We start from the raw sequence: 22,552 nt of genomic DNA on the forward strand, positions 1-22,552 counted from the left end.
TTAAAAAGTATCTTATAAAGAATATCAATAGTAAAAAAACACTGTTAAGCTACTTTAGTATATTTTTTAATAATTTGCTAAATTTTTTGTGTCAAATCGAAATTTCACTACTTTACATGTAAAAATTGTTTGAAACTCCAGGCTTTTTCAAAAATTCTCAAATTCAAGTTTTTTTCCAAAATTTTTAAGCAAAACTTTTCAAGTTCAAAGCTTGAACTTGATATATTATAACATATACTATATCTGAAACTAACAGTTTGGGTTGAGCAAAACTTACATCATAAGTTTAATTTGCCACTCTTTTAAGTAAAAAAGCCAGCCTGATATAACAAAAACATTTCTGATATTTTTGTATACAAAAAACATTTCTAGCCAAAAACTTATAAATGACTTAGTTGGCCTGAGATTTGAAGTCTTCAAACAGTGATAGTCTGAGTGTGTGTCAATATTTATAAACTATCCCTAAGTCTAGTTTATATTAAATAGGTAGCTCCAAAAAACAGCAAATGTGTGTATTGATATACAAAGCATAAAAGTTAACTTAGTTTGACAAAATCAATGTTTGAAAAATGATAATGTATACCTAACAAAAACTATATTAGTTTATGTCATATATATTGTTTTAATTGTGTCTGTACAAATTTATATATTACATGTAGAAAAAACAAACTTAGAAAATTATGCATAAACTAAACTTAATCTAACTAAAGTATTTAAAAAAAAGTGGTTTTTAATATGAGGTTTTTTTAAAGTTGGTTTGCATATAAATTAGTTCAAGTGCAAAGAAAACTTCTAAAAAATTAAAATGTGTCAAAACAAAACTTAAATAAACCTTTTTTTCTTATTACTATGTTATTTTAAATGTTTTTACACTAAAACATAACATTTACAAAAAAATATATAAAAGAAACTTAGGTATAAAAGTGATTGGAAAGAATATCTAAGCTATAAAGAAATGACACTTTAGTTAATTATTGTGCATTAATTTTGCACAAAATGGAAAACATTTGCATTTAGTTTATTTGATAAGTAGGTATAATATAACCAACTTATTAAATTCAAGCACTCTTTTTTTCAGATAATCACTTGCTGTTGTAAAATAGAAGTTATTATGAAACTCAAAAAAATATCCTGTTAGAATGCTAATCTGTCTTTTTCACATTTTTAAATTAACTTAGCAACTTCTTCTAATTATTTTTGAATGTTATACAGAGACTTAAAACCAAATTAAACAAATTAAATCGAATTACCGAAAAAAATTTTACTTAAAATATATTTTTGCTCAGCAGGCAACTTTTACATGCTCGCAGGCCACAAAATTTTCTTTCGCGGGCCGCATTCCATTCAAAAAAATAACGTGCTCGCGGGCCGCAGATTTACCCTTCGCGGGCCGCAGTTTGCCGACCCCTGCTATAAATAAACTACGGGCTAGATGTTTGAATTATACTGAAGCTGTTGAGCAGAAAGCTTTGTTAGGTAGATTAATCAAAGCCTGTTTTTAAAAATTTTGTAATAATATAATATTTTCATTTTATTTTATCTAAAAAAAAAAGAAGTCATGTTATAATATAAATTAAAATTTAATCTTGTCAGGTTTATTATTAGAAGTATCAAACTATAATCTCTCAACCAGACAAAGTAAATGGGTGTGCAATAATTAACAAATCTGTCTATTTAAGAAAATATAATTTACTATTCGTAGTTCATTAATACTTAAACGTTTAGGCACAACAAAATTGCTAGACAATATTGATAAAGATAAAAGTGAAATTATCAAGTTTCTGAGACAATTAATTATTTGATATTAAAATTAGCGAATTATATTAAATTTAGTTAAACCAGTTAGTTCAGTTAACCAGCGTTTGTATGGATTACAAAATTATTGAAACAAACAAAAAACAAATATCTATATTTAGTGATAGAGGACCTGAGGACTCGTTATATAAACTAAGTATTACTATAAAAAGCTAAACTTGCTAATGTATTCCGAATAGTATCTCTTTGTGATATTTACCTAAGTACTGTTTAAAAGATTTAACTATTTGTTACAGAATACAATTTAAACAAAGTAAATGCACATCATATAGAATATATTAATATAATAGCTGATTAAATAATACTCAGCTTAAAAAATAGTTGACTTTGGCTTACCATTCTACCAAAAGCAACGTATATTGAAAAATATTATATTTAAGCATTGATTTTATTCTTTCAAGAATTTATTTTACAAACTAAGTTTCAGTCAAAGACCTCGTCAGTGCTTAAACAAACCTTATTCAAAAGGAATCTTTTTGAAAAATATTTTTTTAAGCACTGACGAGGTCTTTGACCGAAACTTGTAAAATAGTTTTTTAAAAGGTTATATTCATTATTTCTGCTTTAGTAGTTGGGATTTCTTCACTTGCTTTCTTAAAACCAAAGCATATAGTGTTTAAGTCTTGAGAAATTAGTATTTTTTTGATCTTTTCTGTTATACAATCCAGAAAGCAGTGAAGCATGCGATGTTGCTTCACTCCTTCAACCAGTTTTTAAAAAAGTTAAAACTTGGTTTCTTAGATTTTAAAATATAAATATGAAATGTAGTTCATATTACGTTCTTTACCCCTCTTACAAAAACTTAAAAGTTCATCTCACTGGTTAAGTTACTTTTATGTTGTTATCTAAAACAAAAAAATAACTTTTAGAAAGTAGCAGAAATTGTGAGAAAATACTTATATACAAAACATAGGGGCACATGTAAAATTATAAGTGAAGAATATGTGAATTTTTAACTTTTTTTAAACAAATAAAACACTTATTATGTTTGTGTTAGTACAAATGTTTATATAGAGTCAACTGAAGTCCACTTCTTTTCTGAACTTTTTTATGGTTTAAAGAAAAAAACGACTGTTTCATGAAAATTTATCTAGTAGTAGTGTTCACTTATTTTTTTTTCGTTTTGAACCAACTTGTACATTTTAAAACATATAAATATTAAACAAGTTTTTTAAACAACTAATAAATTACATTTTAACTAAACTCAATAAAAATTATTTTTTATATCATTTGTACTCGACAATTAATGTTAATTTTTAAAGTTTTTTACAAGAAAATTTAAGTTTTAATAATTAACACATACGCTAATATGTTTAACAATAAATGTTATATCTTATGCTTTACTTGTTAAACTCGATTCTGGAGTCTGTATTATTGATTCAAAAATATTAAATGTACTACCTTAAGTATTTCTTTTTTTCTAATTTACTTTGTTTATTTGTATGTCGTTAAAATGTGCTATCGAAAGTGTTTTGAGTCAAATAGCTACAATTTAAAATTCCGAAGTTTAACTGTCTATATATTAAGTAGAAACTTGCACAAATAAACTTTTTATTATAAAAAAACACTTTAATGACGTCAACACTTTTTTTCGTAACAAAAACTCACTTCGTTGATTTAATTAGAAAAATACAACAATCTGTACAAATTCCTAATATTTGTTCACTAATTTTCAGCGCAAAACAGCGTGTACATTATTTGTTATTTCTTAATCATAAGGTAAAGTATACTTTTTGTTTTCAATTGAAAAATTATTTTTATCTAAAAAAATCTAAAACTTAATGTAATATCTTTAAAAAAGATACTAAATGATTTTACATTTCTCGAAACAAAACAACATGTAATCTATATCAAGTTTTATTTATCTATTTTATTTTATTTCAAAATATTTAAATATATTATCTTCTATAAAAGCTGTTTATTTTTAGATAAGTTCGACTTACATTATCAGAACAAAAACTTATTGCATCTGCAGTTATAGTTTTAATTCTAAATTTTTAATTTAGTTACCAAAACAATGTTTCACTCCCTTATACCTATATAAACGAGATAATCAGTTTAATAAAATCTGTGAAAATTTCTACAATACCATAAAAGAAAATATTAGGCTAAACTTGAATAAAAAATCTAAAACAAAAAGCTAAATAAAACTCAAAGTAAAACTTATAGATTAAAGGTATTAATATAAGAAAATCATAATGTTATTAGGGTAATTTATCTTTTATTTTGATAAATGTTAGCTACTTTATCATTATATTACGTTTTTAGAATATTTATAATTTAACGTTTTTAAAACGCAAACAACTAAATAAGTATAGTTTAAAATTTTTGAACAATTGAAAAGAAAACAAATAGCTTTGAAAACAAAAAAATCTTGACTAAGCTTTTAATACCCACAAACTTTTATTGAGTTTGAGTTATTACATTTTTATTGTGTTTTTAAGTGATTTTCTCTACTGTTGAATTGAATTTTCAGCGCATTCACACCCTCACTGTTTATTATATAGAATTTTAAACTAAAACTAAATTTGTAAATTTTTGTTTTTTTTTTGTACACTTTAAAATTTTCATTGTTTTAAAACATTATTAAAAGTAACAAAACAAAAAGCATTTAAATATATAAACTTTATTTAGTAGTTTTCTTTAAAGACTAACAACATTCCAAAAATATAGTGATAAATAAAGCTGTGACAACAATTAGATTTATACAGAACATAACAACAAAATAAACAGCACTATTAAATAAACTTTGCAATGCTAGATTGTTAAAGTTTTAAACATTTTGTTTTATGATTAAATAAATTTTTATGGAACATACTTAGTATAGAATCTTGATTAATATTAAAATAATATTAAAAAGTAAGAAACTTGTTTAAAAACTTTTAACGTTTAATACTTAGCAAGTTATTAAATTTCTGTTTAACTCAGTCTCTGTCTTAGTATAGTATATAAATTTGTATAGAGTTTTTGACATAAACGTCAAATATTAAAGTAACTTGGATATAGTTTTGTAGTTAACATAACTTTAAAAATGCATCTCTACATGAAAAATAAAATAAATAATAACAAAAGAAAGTAAAGGTAGATAAAATTAAATTGAATCTAGTCAATTAACATTTTAAATAAAGTTTTGTGAAATGCATACATTTTTCTACCAACTTAGATCTATAATTTAAAAATTTCTTGTTGTCTGCCTATGCAAAAGTTTCTCCAAATTACAAATTTTAGTTTTATTTAAGATAAAAATTTTACCTGGTCTTTTTTTGGTTTAAAATATGAATAATCACCTACTTGATTATTTTTTCAACTGCTGTTGTCAATTTAGATTTTGTGGATGAATCTACTTTATCTTGAACTTTTATTCATTATTGTGCTTCTAAGGAATTGCTTAGTTCCGTAAAATCTAGCTTTAAATTAACTCAAAGTAAAACTCAAAGTAAAACTTATAGATTAAAGGTATTAATATAAGAAAATCATAATGTTATTAGGGTAATTTATCTTTTATTTTGATAAATGTTAGCTACTTTATCATTATATTACGTTTTTAGAATATTTATAATTTAACGTTTTTAAAACGCAAACAACTAAATAAGTATAATTTAAAATTTTTGAACAATTGAAAAGAAAACAAATAGCTTTGAAAACAAAAAAATCTTGACTAAGCTTTTAATACCCACAAACTTTTATTGAGTTTGAGTTATTACATTTTTATTGTGTTTTTAAGTGATTTTCTCTACTGTTGAATTGAATTTTCAGCGCATTCACACCCTCACTGTTTATTATATAGAATTTTAAACTAAAACTAAATTTGTAAATTTTTGTTTTTTTTTTGTACACTTTAAAATTTTCATTGTTTTAAAACATTATTAAAAGTAACAAAACAAAAAGCATTTAAATATATAAACTTTATTTAGTTAGTTTTCTTTAAAGACTAACAACATTCCAAAAATATAGTGATAAATAAAGCTGTGACAACAATTAGTTTTATACAGAACATAACAACAAAATAAACAGCACTATTAAATAAACTTTGCAATGCTAGATTGTTAAAGTTTTAAACATTTTGTTTTATGATTAAATAAATTTTTATGGAACATACTTAGTATAGAATCTTGATTAATATTAAAATAATATTAAAAAGTAAGAAACTTGTTTAAAAACTTTTAACGTTTAATACTTAGCAAGTTATTAAATTTCTGTTTAACTCAGTCTCTGTCTTAGTATAGTATATAAATTTGTATAGAGTTTTTGACATAAACGTCAAATATTAAAGTAACTTGGATATAGTTTTGTAGTTAACATAACTTTAAAAATGCATCTCTACATGAAAAATAAAATAAATAATAACAAAAGAAATTAAAGGTAGATAAAATTAAATTGAATCTAGTCAATTAACATTTTAAATAAAGTTTTGTGAAATGCATACAATTTTCTACCAACTTAGATCTATAATTTAAAAATTTCTTGTTGTCTGCCTATGCAAAAGTTTCTCCAAATTACAAATTTTAGTTTTATTTAAGGTAAAAATTTTACCTGGTCTTTTTTTGGTTTAAAATATGAATAATCACCTACTTGATTATTTTTTCAACTGCTGTTGTCAATTTAGATTTTGTGGATGAATCTACTTTATCTTGAACTTTTATTCATTATTGTGCTTCTAAGGAATTGCTTAGTTCCGTAAAATCTAGCTTTAAATTGTCTTCCAGATAATCCAAAAGAAAAATATTTTACTTATATTAATAAAAGCTACATGTTTACAATAAAATGATATATTTTAATAATTTTAAGGTGTTCAAGAAAATAGTAAAAAGTTATGAGCAATAATTTTTGCACGTATTAGTTCAGAAAACAAAAAATCACTCCAACGAAATAAATATATAAACACAGGAAAAGTTATTTAAGGTTTTCCTGTTGGTTTTTAATTTTCAGCGTTAGAACACGTTTACTTTAAATATTTTAAACCTAAAAGTATTTTTATAACGTACAAAAATGCATAAAAGTTTTAACTAGCTAGAGTATTGTTTATTTTGTAATGAGTAAAATATTAAATTTACATTGATAATCAAAATTTCATTTTCTACCACAAAAAACTGCTACAACTTAATTTTTAAAATTAAAAAAGTTTAGTGTTATAGTACATATCATAATCTATTTTACTTGATGTTATACATTTACTTGCTTAAATTGATAAATTATAATGAGTATTTGTTTTTTATAAAAGAAAAGAAGTTCTAAAAGATTTTATAACTACTTCGTTTACGGAGTTTTATTTAACTTAGTATTATATTTTTGAAATCATTATAAAATAAGTAAGGTTTTGTGAATGCATAAAGTATAATGTTAAAATAACATGTTATTTATCAATAAACTTTTATATTTCTGTTCAATAAATAGTTATTTTAGTGACGTCATGTTAAATTCACGATTTTTATGTTTTACTCGTTTTTGTATATATTTATGTAGTTGAGTAGACTTACGTAGAGTTCGATTGATAACAGCACAATGTTCGTGGTTAGATTATAAGCGCGTACTACAACACAAATTTACAAACAAATTTATTTTTTGTTAAACTTTGTGTTTATATTATTCGTTTTGTTTTGTATTTTTAAAGCCGTTTGTTGTATTAAAAATGTTAAATAAATTGTTGAAAGCTTTGTAAATGACAGCTTGGTTTATATTTCACTTGACAGTTATTTAATAGCTATTTTAGTCTTTCTAAAATAATATTTTAAGTTTCATACAACAACAATTTTAGTTAAAACATCAAATACATATACTAATAATTTTAAAATTAGATATAGTTTTTCACTTACCTGTCCTTTACTTTAATTATAAGATTATATGCATGTGTCTGTGTTATTGATTCTAAAAGTATTTTATGTAGGAATTTATATACATTTTTACCGAATATTTGCAGAGGTCATTACTGTCTATATGTTTAGTATGAGTGTGCACAAGTATATTTTTTTTGTTTAGAAATATGCACTATTAGTTACGTCAACACTTTTTGTAGTAGCAAACGTTCATTTCACTAACTTATGTAGAAACAAGCAAAAATCCAGTAGAAAGCATTAAAACAATTTATTTAGTTTTCAGCGCAATACAGCGCTTACAAGTAATAGTTCAATGTAAGTCATACAACATAGATATTATTTATATATGTAATAATTTATTTAAAAAGGGGATTCGATAGATCACTAGTTAAAACTAAACTGAGTAAGAGTAGGTTTTAAAAATAAAAATTTATAACTGTTTTTATGAATATATAGTTACATATATTATTTGTTTAACCTTCAACTTCACATTGCGGTTTTTTTTTGTAATTTTTTTTTTTGCCATTAAAATGTGAAACTAGTAACTCAATTTTGTGATAGAAATATAATCAAAATAATTTAATAGAATACAAATTTTTTGAATGACAAAAAAAAGTATTTTATTTTATCCTAATTGTTAAATTTTATAATTTATATAGATTTAATGAACATATAACATCAACTAAACTTTAGTTCTTGAAAAGTTATCAGAGCATGTAAAAATGTTTAAATTATTTAAAACAAGGATTTTAATACTTAAAGTTAAATCGAATGTTGAATTTAAAAGCAGTTTTGATAAAAAATCAATTTACTCTTGTCTATAATTGGTAATCTATGTGCACAGTAAAACTGTACAATAGCTTTACTCTTGAAACTCTTTTGTTAAATGTACATAACTCCGTGAATTTAAAATAATATAGTTGAAATAAGATTTTTTAGACTCAAAATATTTTATACTATATCACTATTATTATTATATATACATACTCTGTATATACTTATAACGTCAAACTTTCATTTAAGAATAATTAGTTTATAAATATAGAGCTTGGATAAATAAGTACTTTTAAAGTTCTTTGTAAACGAAAATGTCTAAAACTTTATAGATCTTAGTTTATAAATAAAAAAAGCTAAAAAAAACTTTAAAATGTTTTGTTTTATGTTTGTTAAGTTTTGTAGAACTATTGATTTAATTGGCGTACAATAAAATAAAAAGTTTTGTTTTTATAAGATCTGTTTTGTTTGAATTCTTCTTTAAAAAAACCATATTTATTTTATTGACGAGTGTAACGATAGTATACAGTTTTATTGTTGAAATAATAAAACAATAAACAAAAACTATAAACAACATTGAAGCTTTTTTTTAAGCGCAAAAAGTATAGTTCTACACCAAAAAAAGTTATTCAAACTTTTTAGTTATATATACATTATATTATCCGAAAAATCGAAATTAAAACATTTTAATGTAATAAAATTAATTATATTAAAGACATGAACAACATATGCTTTTAAGTACAAATGTTTTTCAAAATATTTTATGTACTTATTCAATTTTTATCTGTATTTGCTTTACTAGTTTACACGTTAAGTCTTAGATTTGCTGTAAAATTTTTAAATCTATATTTTTTGCTGTTTTTTATCGATAAATAGATATTGTGAATGTTTTAGTTTTTATAAGATATTACCTATTTAGCAAATTGAAACATTATAATTAATCAACTTATTTTTGCAGTAAACAACATTTATAAATTTCACTGACGTCTTCTAATAACTGTTTGCTTTATTTTTATTAAATAATGCTGCTAAATTTCAAATTAAACAGCCATCAACTGTTTCTCTGACTTTTTAGCGCCGTAAAGCGTTTACAATTATGTAGCATATAAAAATATCTGCTTTCATTTTTTATCAGAAGTCTTACTGATAAAATAAGTTTAATTAGTTAACAGATGCATGCAAAAAGTAAGTTAAAACTTTTTAAAATCAGGTATAACAATGTATGTTATCTAAATACTGGCCAATGTAAAAATACCTTTAAACATATTCTTTTAGTTCTTTAAAATCATAATCAAGTGGACATTTCAAAAAAACTTTATTTATAAGTTGTCCTTTAACAAAATTAAACACGGTGTTTACCAACTACTTTTAAAAACATTACAAGAGTAGTTATTTTAACTGACATGTAACCTATGTACTAGCACAAATATTCTGTAAACAATGATTTTGATTTTTAAGGCTTGCTTCTATTAAGTACATAAATAAGCCTTTTTTTCACTCAATTTAAACAGCTTAATCTTCTGTTATATTTAAACTACTAAGAGTAATATTAAAAATTTTAATACTTGTTAATAAAGTGTTTACTTCAATAAAGTGTGAAAAAACAATTGCTACTATTACACTAAAGATTTTATATCAAAGAATAAGACTAACTTAAAAAATTCAAACAAAAAGTTATCTCAAACATCAAGTTTACTGAATTGTGTTAATTTAATTTAATCATCACTTCAAAGCTGTAATTATGATATTTACAATGGTATTTAATATTTATAATATTATGAACACTAGTATTAAAAGCGTATAGAATTGTGTCTTTTGTTTAGTAAAACTTAAGAAATATAAACTTAATTGACAAGTTTTGTTAATACTTCATTTAACTAATAGACCTTTAAATGTTAAACGTATAAAACCTACCATTAAATCATTTGTACATTTGAAAAAAGAATATATAAACGTTTTTACGTTGTTATCAAAAAATTCCAGCAAAACAAAGTTACTGGGATAAATGATATTAACAAATTATACAGTATATTTTCTTTATCATACTAACACATGTTTTTGTGTGTTAATGGGTTAACATACTTCAACGGAGCTCTGTAGAAAAATAAATGCTGTAAAGAAAGAATAGAAGCCAAAGTAGGTATATGCCAGTGTTTATAAAAAATAAAGATAGTTGGTATAGATTTTAAAAGGTAGATAGTTAATAAAAGATAAAATACGTAATGTAAATTTCGACCGTCATAAAACTATAAAGTATATCTAATTTTTGAGTTTCAATTAAAGTAAAAACACAAACAACACTAGAACTATTTAAATTGAACTTACTACTTACATGTTATAGACTTAATATGCTACTTACTACTGTAAGAAGCTAAATCTTAATTTCGTTAAAACATAAATTGTATGTGTAATTTAGCACCATAAACATATACAAGCAAACCTAACTAATTGAGGTTAAAACTTTCAAACCATAAATACAAAGTACAAGTATACTAGTACCTGTCTTAGAAATTTTTTTGTTAATTTGTTTAAGTTAATAAGATATAATAAAGCTAAACTCATTTTAACTAAACATATAAAAAACATAGTGTGCGTTTTAAAGTGCAATAAAAAATAAATTTAGCGGTAGTTCTGCTTCTTTAAATTTTCAAGTTAATTTTGTCTATAAATAAGTCTATGAAGTGTTGCAATGGAAAATGAATTCATTAAGAGTTTTCAATTTTTTAGGTTCAAATCTTAGTAAACTTTGTTTAAACTAAGGAATATTGTTTATAAACGATCTTTTAAATGTCAGGTTAACAAAGTTGCCTGTTTTTAAAAATCTTTAGTTTTATTATGTAAATTTCTTGAGCTTGTTACACTAAAGAATTTTATTATAAGTTTGAAACCATAGATTTTCCAAAGTAAATTTTCGAAAGCAAAATTTTTAGTTGTTTATTTGTCAATATACTGATATTGTAAAACCTTTTTTTTTTAACTAAACAAACGTATTTCTTAACAAAAATGGTAGAATTTTAAATATGGTTTTCGCTTTTTAAATATAAAAATAAAATTTTGTTGACGTCATGTCACAAGTGTTCACTTCTTTCTATTTAAAATAAAAACGCAGAGTTTTGAGAATACGCTTGAGAGGTTAACTCTAATATTTTCAGCGCAGTAATGCGCTTATAATTTATATTATATTAACAATTCCCACCCGCGCTTAATTCTGACAAGATTGTTTTTGATTAGATTTTGTACTATAATTATTTTATTTTTATAATCTATAATTTAACCTTGGCCAGTAAGGAAGTACGTCAATTTAAATTCAAGTTCAAATTCTTAAGAAAAAATTAAAAGGGCCACACCTGAAAAGAAAACGTATATTTGTCAAATATAAAAAATACATATGTAGGTCCTAATAATATCCACGAACTATTCTTTTGTTTTTTAAAACATTAAACACTTTTCGAGATAAAGCTTCAACAAAGTAAACATCTTAGTTATATTTAGTAATTTTAAAGTATCTTTAAAAAGTTTAAGATTTTGAAAAAAACAAGATGTGGCTTGAAAAAACTAATAAGAAGTACATATATGTTTTTTATTTTACCAAAATTTGTAAAAATTTTACAGATATAGTCTTTGAATTTTTTTTTAAATTCAATTGTCGGAATTTGAGTTGTCCGAATTTGAACTTAAATGTAATCGGTCGATAAGCGGTTCTAAAATCTGATCGGGGAAAATTGCTTTGGGAGTAATTGTGCGCAGGTTTTAACTGGTTAGTACTAAAAGTTTTGATGGGTATGAGTCTTTATAATTCGTTTTGTATTTAATTTGAAATTACACTTTAAGTTAATTACTAGCTATGAATTTAAATTATCATAAAGCTTTTGAAAATCAAAGCTTTATAAATTTAATTAATAAAAACAGCTTTTTTTAGTAAACAAAAACATATATTTTTGTAGAATATAATTTTGTGTAGATAATAATTTAACTATAAACAAAGATAAAATATTTTAATAAAATTCAAACTATAAGTTTTGACGTGTAAAATTTAAAAAAATAATTTTTTTAGATATCAAAAAATTGATATTGTGACCTTTTTATTTCAAACAAACTAACGCCTTTTTCAAGAAAATTTGTTGCATTTTAAACATTAATTAGATAACTGCGTTTTAAGTAGTGCTGTACCGGACTCACTATCCGGGTCCGGGTCCAGCCGGGTATTGGCATTTTTGTCTGATATCCGGAACCGGCCGGATTCTAATTTGAAAAGAAAGTCCGGATCCGGTTCCGGCCGGACTCTAATTTGTAAAAAAAGTCCGGGTCTGGTTTCGGCCGGAATTTAATTTGAAAAAAAAGTCCGGACCCGGATCTAGTTACTAAAAAAGAGCATACTGAAAAGTATTTTTTCAAAAACAAACCCTTTATAAATTAATAAAAGTCATTTTCGTCTTTAAAAATTAAACACCTACCGTGATTGGCTCATTTTGTACACGTGACTAATTTACATTTGTTTACATTTAAACTATGAAATAAACATTTCATGAAATGCAACTCTTTACATATATATGTTGTAAAATTAAAAACTTTGGAATGAATACATGCATTATTTATTGTTTAAAGTTGAGCTCAGAGAATATTTAGAGTTAATACGGTTGAATGTAAGAGCCAATGAGAATCAAATGATGAAATGTTTCAAACTAAATATTGATGCAACAAAACATCAGAACATGACAGGCAGTTTATATGTAAGCAGTTAGTTAGTTTGGTGTGTAGCGTAAAGCAACAGAATATCTTGAACGTTTTTGTGAATACTTATTGTAAGTAGTGTTTTGTTTTAAAAGTGAATATTTCAACAGGTGTTTAATTGTTTAAATATTTAAGCCAGGTTTATAGTTTAATAGTTTATTAAAAATTTTACAGTTTCTTGTTTACTAAAAGTTTTATATAAATTTTTGTTTTTTGTTTGAAGTCTTTAGATATAGATTTAAATAGCTTCCAGTTTTTAAAGTGTTACCAAAGTAACTAATAATTTTGTATATGCTAGTATTTTTTGTTGTGTTTTATATAAAAGATTCATCACTCAAAACTGTCCTGTCTGATTAGAGAAAGTAGTCTCAGTTAGAATTTAGTATTTGTTAGATTTTAATTAAATAAGGTAGGATTTAATTATGATGGGTAGTAGTAATAAGTTAAGTGTACCACAATCAGTCCACAACTTTACTACCAAATTGTCAACCTTTGCTAGCTGTCCTACTGATTATTAGATTAAAGTAATTTTTCCAGTTTTTAAAAACCTTATTCTGACTCAGGCTTGTTTATACTCACTCTAGCTAGCTTTATTCACTTAAACAGTGGCAACCCTGCTAATTTGAAAATTTTTGGGAATTTTAGAAAATCTTGGACTGCCTCAGGCTAGTTTAGTTTATTATAAAAACTCAGGGTAGTTTTCTTTAGATTTTGAATGAGTATGAGCTGATCCAGTTTTCAATATTTTGTAATTTTCTAGTGTATTTTGTTCAAGAACTTGATTTCAGAATTTTAATTGTAAATAACAACTAAATTAGTAAACCTTGTGGCTAGCTGTTCTACTTATTATTAGATTAAAGCTCTTTTTTTTCAGTTTTTAAAAACCTCATTCTGACTCAGGCTAGTTTATTCTAGTGATGTACCGCACTCACTATCCGGGTCCTGGTCCGGCCGGATTCTAATTTTGAAAAAAAAAAGTCCGGATCCGGTTCCTGCCGGATTATTACTTGAAAAAAAAGTCCGGATCCGGTTCCGGCCGGATTCTAATTTGATAAAAAAGTCCGGATCCGGGTCCGGTACATCACTAGTTTTAAGTAAGTATAAAGTTTAGTTTGACGTCACGTAACAATGGTTTAGTTTGAATTTTTGTATATGATAGTGCAAAATTTTAAAACATTGCCGTGCAGTTAAATTCTAATTTTCAGCGCAGTTAAGCGCTTAAAATTTTATCTCATGTGTTAAAATGTTCTATACATTAATGAACTGAATTTAAAGTGATACTATAAATCAACTACTAACTAGATGTTTTTATTATCAGGAAGATCTTTAAGTAGTATAAAGCTGTGTCTTAATACATTTAGGTTTGTTAAAAATTCAATGTAAATAGTATTTCACCTTATTTTTTTAATTGGTAATATGCCTTCCACACTTGACAAAATTAAATGTATTTTTTTTTTCACCTCATAAACAGCTAAATATATTGAAGTAAATTCGTTAAAAACCATTAAAAACCATTTTAACTTGTTAATTCAAAATAATAAAAATGTTAACTTTTTTGAGCCGTAGCTAATTCAGACTTTTTGAAAAAAACAATTTTTTTTAACAATAGAATAAATAACTTAGCAAAAACTACTATTTTAGGTTTAGATAAGTATAAGTAATTACATTATATATACATAGTTACTGATTAACTTACTTATTAAAGATATGTAAAATATCTAGTACTTAGCATTAAATACAGCAATTAAAAGTTCCTTAATGTTCAATGCATCAAAGAACCTTTAATTTATAGTAAAATATAACTATAATTTATAAAGTTTCAATGCTAAAAAACTCGATGATAAAGCAAAAATAATAAAAGACAGCTACGTAGTTTAATTTAAATTTTCAGCGCAGTATCGCGCTTACAATTTTAATTAATGTGTTAAACTATTCTAAACATTATTGAACTGAAATTAAAAATAAACTATAAATAAACTACTAACTAGATGTTTTTATAATCAGGAAGATCTTTAAGTATAAGCAAGCTGTGTCTTAATAAAGTCAGATTTGTTTTAAATTTATTAAAAGTTTAATTTTTCCTCATTTCTTCTAAGTTTATTATATTCCTTCAACACTTTACAAAGTTGGACGTAATTTTTCTTCACGTCGTAAACAGCTAAATCTAATAAGTAAATTCTTTTAATTTTAACTTGTTAATTTTAACTTCCATAATATCATTTTTTAAATTCCAACAATTTTAACTTGTTAATTCAAATATATAAAAAAAAAAGTTTTTTTAACAATAGCTAATTCAAAACTTTCTTTAAATACAAAGTTTTTTTAAACACCAAAAATAAGAATTTAAAAAAAAAACTACTACTTTTAGTAAAACAATTTAAACTTTATTTAGGTAAGTAAAATAATTATATTACAAATACATAGTTACTGGTTAACTTAGTTATTTAAGATTATGAAAAGCTTTACTACAAATTATAACAATAAAAACAACGTTTAAAATTTACGATAAGTGCATTAGAATACACAGAAAAATTAAGGTTAAAAAATTTAATATCTATAATAAAGTCATAAAAAATTTTAATTTTAGGCTTGCATGTAAATAAAAATTGTTTAGAAAAAAAAGAAATGATCGAGCAAGCATTAACTTTCAAAGAATTACTGCACTTAAAAACAAAATTTAAATATTTAAAAGTCTAGGTTTAAGAATTAAATTGCGTCTTTCTTATTCATTTATTCCATAAGTTGATCCGGTAGATCTTGAATTTAAAAAACTTATCATAAACTTCGACTTTTATAAACACAAAATGTTTAATTTAATTTGATTAGATGTTTATTAAGTTTTTCGTACTTAAATTAATAAAACTAAAGGTGTGACTTTTGTAGTACTTTGATTACAAAACAAATCAAAATTTGAGACATTTGAAATAATTTAAAAAATAACACCTTCTAAGAAAATCTAAAAAAATTTAAGTTTGTTATAAAAATATATTTATTAGACTTTTGTTTTTAAATTATTTGATTTAGTAAGTTATGTTTAATCATACGTAGATTTATTAGTATATATTAATTAAATTTTTTAAGTTTTTTTTTTTGAGACTCTTTCTTTATTTAATTCATAAATGTTTTTGTGTACTTCCTTATTTTTGAGTTTATAGTTTAAGGAGCATTTTTACAGAGCTTCATTACAGTAAGATAACTTGTTAACACACAGAAACATGTTATTTTAAGAGCGAAAAATTATTGTGATTTTTTATTATTAGTTTACTTGCTTCGCTAGAATCTCTATTAGCAAGCGACTTAATATAAATTTTAAATTTTTAAATTTATTAAAAACGTTTTAGAATCGACCATGTAGTCAACCATATAATTTCAAAATTTTATCAACAGATCGATATTGAGAAAACAATTTTTTTTAACTAAGAAACCTTTTCTTTGTCAAAGTTTTAAAGTTTAAGATTTTTATTTGATAATGACCTTTTTAAAAATTATCACAGTTTACATATGTCACTATATAGCTGTTCGCTTAATTTTTCTGTATATGTCGTAGAATATCTAAAAATATCTTATTTTGGATTAGGATAAAGAAGCATTGTTCGAAATCTATTGATGAATTTTGCATAAACAGTAAGAAAAGTAAATATATTAGAGTAGTAAGTGCTAGAGAAATATCTGCTACTGCAGAACACCTAGTATATAACCTTGATTGTGCAAGAAATTACAACTTGGAAAGCTTTAAAATTATTAATTGTTGTTTTTACACTTCTGATTTTATTAAACTTGAGGTTATTCGTATTTTGTTAGGAAAACCTAAACTGTGTAAACATAAAGATTTTGTTTGTTGTTTTCTTAAATTGCTTTTGAAGTTGTTACTTTATTTTATTAATTTTTTAGTTGCATTGCAATTTGAAGTTCTTATCTATTGTTAATTAACCTATGCTTTATTATTATTACTTTTACGTTTATTAAATTTTAACCATATAATCTAAGTTTGATTTTTTTTCAATTGCTTAGTATACAACTAATCAAATAAGCATGATATGTATATTGTTCTGAAAATTTAAGTCTCATGTATATTTTTTTTAAATATTTCTTCAATCTATTATATTTAAGCATGTTTTTGTGCGCCTAAAATATAAACTTCTAAGTTTTATGTAGCACCATTTTACATTACACAATAAAAAGCTATGGCAGAAGGTGTTTTTTTTTTTTACTTCTTTTACTAAAACGTAAACGCTATTTTGATTTGGTGCACAATTTTATAAGTTAAAAGAATCAATCATTAAGTGTTAAAATTTAAAAAAGTAATTTGAAGAAAATTACAACTTGAAAAGTAAGTTATGGTTGAGAAATATTAAATATGTATAAAAGTCTCATTAATACCAACGGATACATTATTATCTTTGAAAACATTCGGTATTTTTAGATATATTATAAGTTAAAACATAAAACTATAAAAATTTCAGTTTACAGCAACTAATAAACTAATAATTTAAAGAATATTTTTTTGTTAAAAAAAAGGTTTTTGTAGAACTACATACGATTGTTTTTGATTCTTTTAATCTATACATTACTTTTCTGGCCTTTTAAAAGGTTGTTTAAAGAAGTTGAGTTGTCAGATTTAACAATCTTTATTCAATTTTTTTATCTTGAAGCTTATTGCTATTGTCTTGTTATTTATAATAATAAGTTAAGTTAATGTAAAAATATTAATTGTGTATAGGTAGTATGGTAAACTGGTTGATAACTTTCTGTAAGTATTTTTTATTATAATGCTCATAATTTTACACAAGTTTTTATAACATTTTCATAAATTAACTGTTTTGTGTTATTGCCAAAAGTTATTTTTTAATTAAACAGGCCTAACCAAGTTATCTGAGTTTGAGCAAAATCAATTTTAATGGCGCTTTTGCAGGCGCTGAAAACTACCGAAACATCAGTGATAAAATTGATATTCTAATTACAAAAATATACGAACAAGTGAAACGAGCACTAACTAGTTTTAGATATGACGAGATAAAAAAGGACTATACTTTTTTATAGATACTAAAATTTACTAGTTATTTTTATTTTAATTTGATTTGCAAACAGCCGTTAAATAATTAACAAAAAAAATTGAATTCTAAGACTACCAAGCTTTGTTATTTTAGTAGTTTCATTTGGTATTTTATGACGATAAAACAATAAACAATTTTTTAACTTCAATATATAATATACTGGATTTACTATAATTAAAAACGGTCAAGTAAAGTGCACAATTTTTAAACACAAAAATTAAAATGAATTTAGTTTTTTAGTAAATTTTAATTTACCTTTAATATTTAATACCTTTAACATTAATAGTAAATAAAATTTTCAAAGCACTTAAAAAAAAATTTTAAATCTAGCATTGTAAAAAATAACATAACTTAGCTAAAGTTAAACTAATTTATTAAAAGTTTAACATTACTTTAAAGATTAAGTTTTTCGTACAATTTTTTAATTTATTGTTGTTTTATTAAAACTTAAGAGGGAATATTTTCAAAAATTATATGAATATTTTCTGCTAGCAGTAGTTTAGTCACTTTTAAAACGCAGTCTTTGAAAAGCTGTTTTAGTAACGAGAACAAGGTAACTTACTACACTAACTGTTATAAACATTAAATGCTGTAGAACAATTTAAACTTTACATAAGCATACTTTCTACTTAAAATTATGGACGTATAGTTAAAATATATCAAAACTGGTTGTTGTTAAGCAAGTATCTTCAAAATCTTTTACTTGTTAGAATCTATTTTTGTTCTATTGTTTATAAACTAAAATAGTTAAAACAAGCTACTTGAGGGATTTTTTTTGTTCAAATAATTATGTTCTAGTTTAGAAAACAAGATTAAGAAGTTGTTAATGTTTTTTATAAAGCTTAACTAAGAGTAACTTTGTACAATTGTTTAAATTTTTAATACAAAATATTTGACCATATATATCTGAATAACAATTGATTCAATATTCAATAATTTTAGTTAATTAACAGATACATGCTTAAGTTTTCAAATGAAAATAAAAGTGTGAAATTTTACTTTTGTGAAAGGAATTACTATGTAAAATTTTCAAATACTAGTTTTTCAAAGTAAAAAAAAATTAAAACAACAAACAGGTATCTTAGCAAAGCTTACTACTTAGGCAAACAGTTGATAAAAATTGGATAACATAAATGTAAATATATATACTTTAACTTAATGTTGTCATTAACTAGCTTAGTTACTTCATATACTGGATAGCTGTAAAAAAATATATATGAACATAACAAACTAATAAAGTATACAGAAACCGCTTTAAGATACAGTTAGTTTCAAAATCCAACAAAACTTCTAACTGGCGAAATAAACAAACAGTTTCATTATAAAGATTGAAGGGAACATTACGAAACATAATAAAGTAATAGAAAGCTTTATTTAACTATGTCTAAATAAAAAATTGCTATATGATAAAAAAACATTATAAAAAATAATTGGATTTTTTGTTGAATTTTTAGTTTAAAAGTTTTTAAAACTTACTAATTTTAAAAAAATTGAGTTTTTAAACTTACTTAATACTTTTATGATGCATTCTATAACAAACTTCTAATTGATTTTTCACCTGAGTTGTTTTATAAGGTTATAAGAAATTTTCTTAAGTATTTTATTGTACAAACAATACAAACAATGAATTATAGTATTTATATTGTATTAAGCCTTATAAAAATAACACTTATAACTAAAACACTTTTAATTTAACGTATATTTTTTATAGCGTTTTCATGAGGTTTACAGGTGTAAGAGATCATTAAAATATAAGATACGTTGTTCAAAAAATTTTATATAACTTTAAGTTATTGTTTGAAACCGTAAAAACTAAAATAATTTTGGTTACAAAAGCACAAGTGTTTTAGAACCTTAGATTTGATAATCATATTATCATAAGTTGAAAAGAAAATTAATCTTCATTGTATCTGTTTTTTTGAAATAACGCTTTGAAAAGTTATATAAACATGTGTGCTACTAAGAGTGATCACGACAAAATCTTTTTAAGATTTCTTAAGTATTTAGCTATTATTGGTTCAAACAGTAGAGTATTGTCTTAAAGTTAATTAAAGTGAGAAGCGCTTACTCATGCGCTGTAAATTAAGAGTAAAATTGTATTGAATGCTTATCTTAAATTTACCACTAATAAGGCATTTTGTTAGGACGTAAGTTTGTGGGCGAAAAGTACATCAAATGACATTAGTCATTAGTTTACCAATGTTGTAAATAATATCTTGATGATAATATAATAAACATTAATTTTGTTGTTTATTTAAAGCATACATTTTATACAACTAAAATGCGAAATATAGTATGCCAATATATAATGTTAGTTTACGTAACTAAAAACTCTTAGTTTGAGTTAAATAAACAGAAATGTTTTTAATTTTCATGATGCACATAAATACAATAGATGGTTTTAGATAAAAGTATAACAAAAAAAGAAAAAATAAATAAATTAACAACTTAAAATGTATACTTTTTGAACACAAAATAATAGCCTACTTTAACAAACGAAATGAATTAGAACACTTCTTAATGGTACAAATATTTTAAAAACAACAACATAGTGTTTACATTTAACATGTTTTAAGAATAAAATAAGTTATCTTACTATAAAATCGACAAACTATGCAACTAAAAATAAGTTTTAAACATAAGCTATAATTAAAAGCAAATTGAATGGCAAATATTAAACTAAATTCAAATTCTATATAAAAAATATTAATAATTAACTTCTATTTTTCTACTTCAAATGAATTACTATTAACTAAAAATTGTATTGCAAGCCATCTTTTTCATACAAAATGGTTTTCATTCTTAACTTAACAACTGGTTGATAACTAGTCAAAAATGAAAAGAATGACCTTTAATTTATTTCGTTTAAAACCTGTGATCGAATATTTTAATCCAATTTTATAAACTTAAAAAATTAAAGCAACTCAACTTATTATTAAATAATATAAAATTATTTTTGAGTACAAAAAAATAGCTTTTAAGTTTTGAATAAAATAAAAAAATTCAAAAACTTATTAATTTCTTAAAAAAAAAATAATATGCTGACAATAGTAAATAAAATAGTATATTTTAGTTTGATTATTGCTAGTTTTTCAAACTAAAACTGACGATGCTTACTAAACATATCAAACCTATAAATAGTTAGATATTTATTAAAAGTTATGCTAATATAGTATTTTATTTGTTTACCAACTTTCACGTTCTTACATTTTTCCGTGTAAATTTTTAACGAAGCTATTTTTAGTGGCTTATATATAATTGGATTGATACAGTTAAAGTTTTATTTCAACTTTACTAACTTATCCGTTAACCAAAGTTTTAACATTTTATATATTTAAATTTTTATCGCTGTTTTGAAAGAATATATAACTTCACTGACGTCATGTCATAATTTTTCGCTTTATTATTTTGTATAGTAAAAGGTATACTACAAATTAAAACTGGTCGTTTAAGTATAGTTAAATGGTGAACACTATTTGTATTATGTTTTTAACACAAGCACCACAGATTCAGCAAATTTAGCTAACTATCAGATGGCGGGTTAAATAGGCACGAAGAAACTTTTTCATAAAGGAAATTTTTGCAAGAAGACGCTTTTAATCGAAGGGTCATTTTCAAACAATAGTAACAAAAAATTAAAAATGTTAAAAACAGGGAAATGAAATTTAGTAAAAGACTTACTTATTGAGAGTAAAGTTTAGGGGTAACAGTGATAGAAAAAGTAAAGAAAAAAATTATCAATAAAAGAAAAAGAAAAATAGTAAACTAATAAAAAATAAAAGTATAATATAATAAATATACTTTATTAAATAATCTGTTTGATAGTCTTATATTTTTTATTAATTTGCACAGATCTGTTTTATTTTAATACTGATTAAGGTTATGAAATTATCTATGAAATTATAATGTTTATTTGTTTAAAATGGTTATGAAAATTTAATATAACTATTAAATTACAGTTATACAATTAGAGTAAAATCACGGATTTTAAGTGACGTCACTAAATTTAAATGTTTTTTTTGTAGATTTAGTTATAAATTAAAAAGTTGTTGCGAAAATATTTTATCAAAAAAAGTTTAAATTTATTGTATAAATCTATAGGATTTTTAAAATAGATAAAACTATTTACTTATTTTTATCATAAGTGAAAATTTGTTTATTTGTAAAACTAATGAAATATATACAATATTACCAACACAATAGACAAATTCTTTTTATTATTATATCATTAAAAAAGATAAAATATTTGAATTCATTAAAATGAAAAATTATTAAAAAAGATAAATAAAGATCTATTTAATCTTTATAATATATGATAAATTTAAAAATACTAAAATTTCTGACATACCAAGCAACCTTAAGTTA

Source organism: Thalia democratica, chromosome 2 (assembly GCF_965202585.1).
Source record: "Thalia democratica chromosome 2, ktThaDemo2.hap1.1, whole genome shotgun sequence".
Classification (NCBI taxonomy): domain Eukaryota; kingdom Metazoa; phylum Chordata; class Thaliacea; order Salpida; family Salpidae; genus Thalia; species Thalia democratica.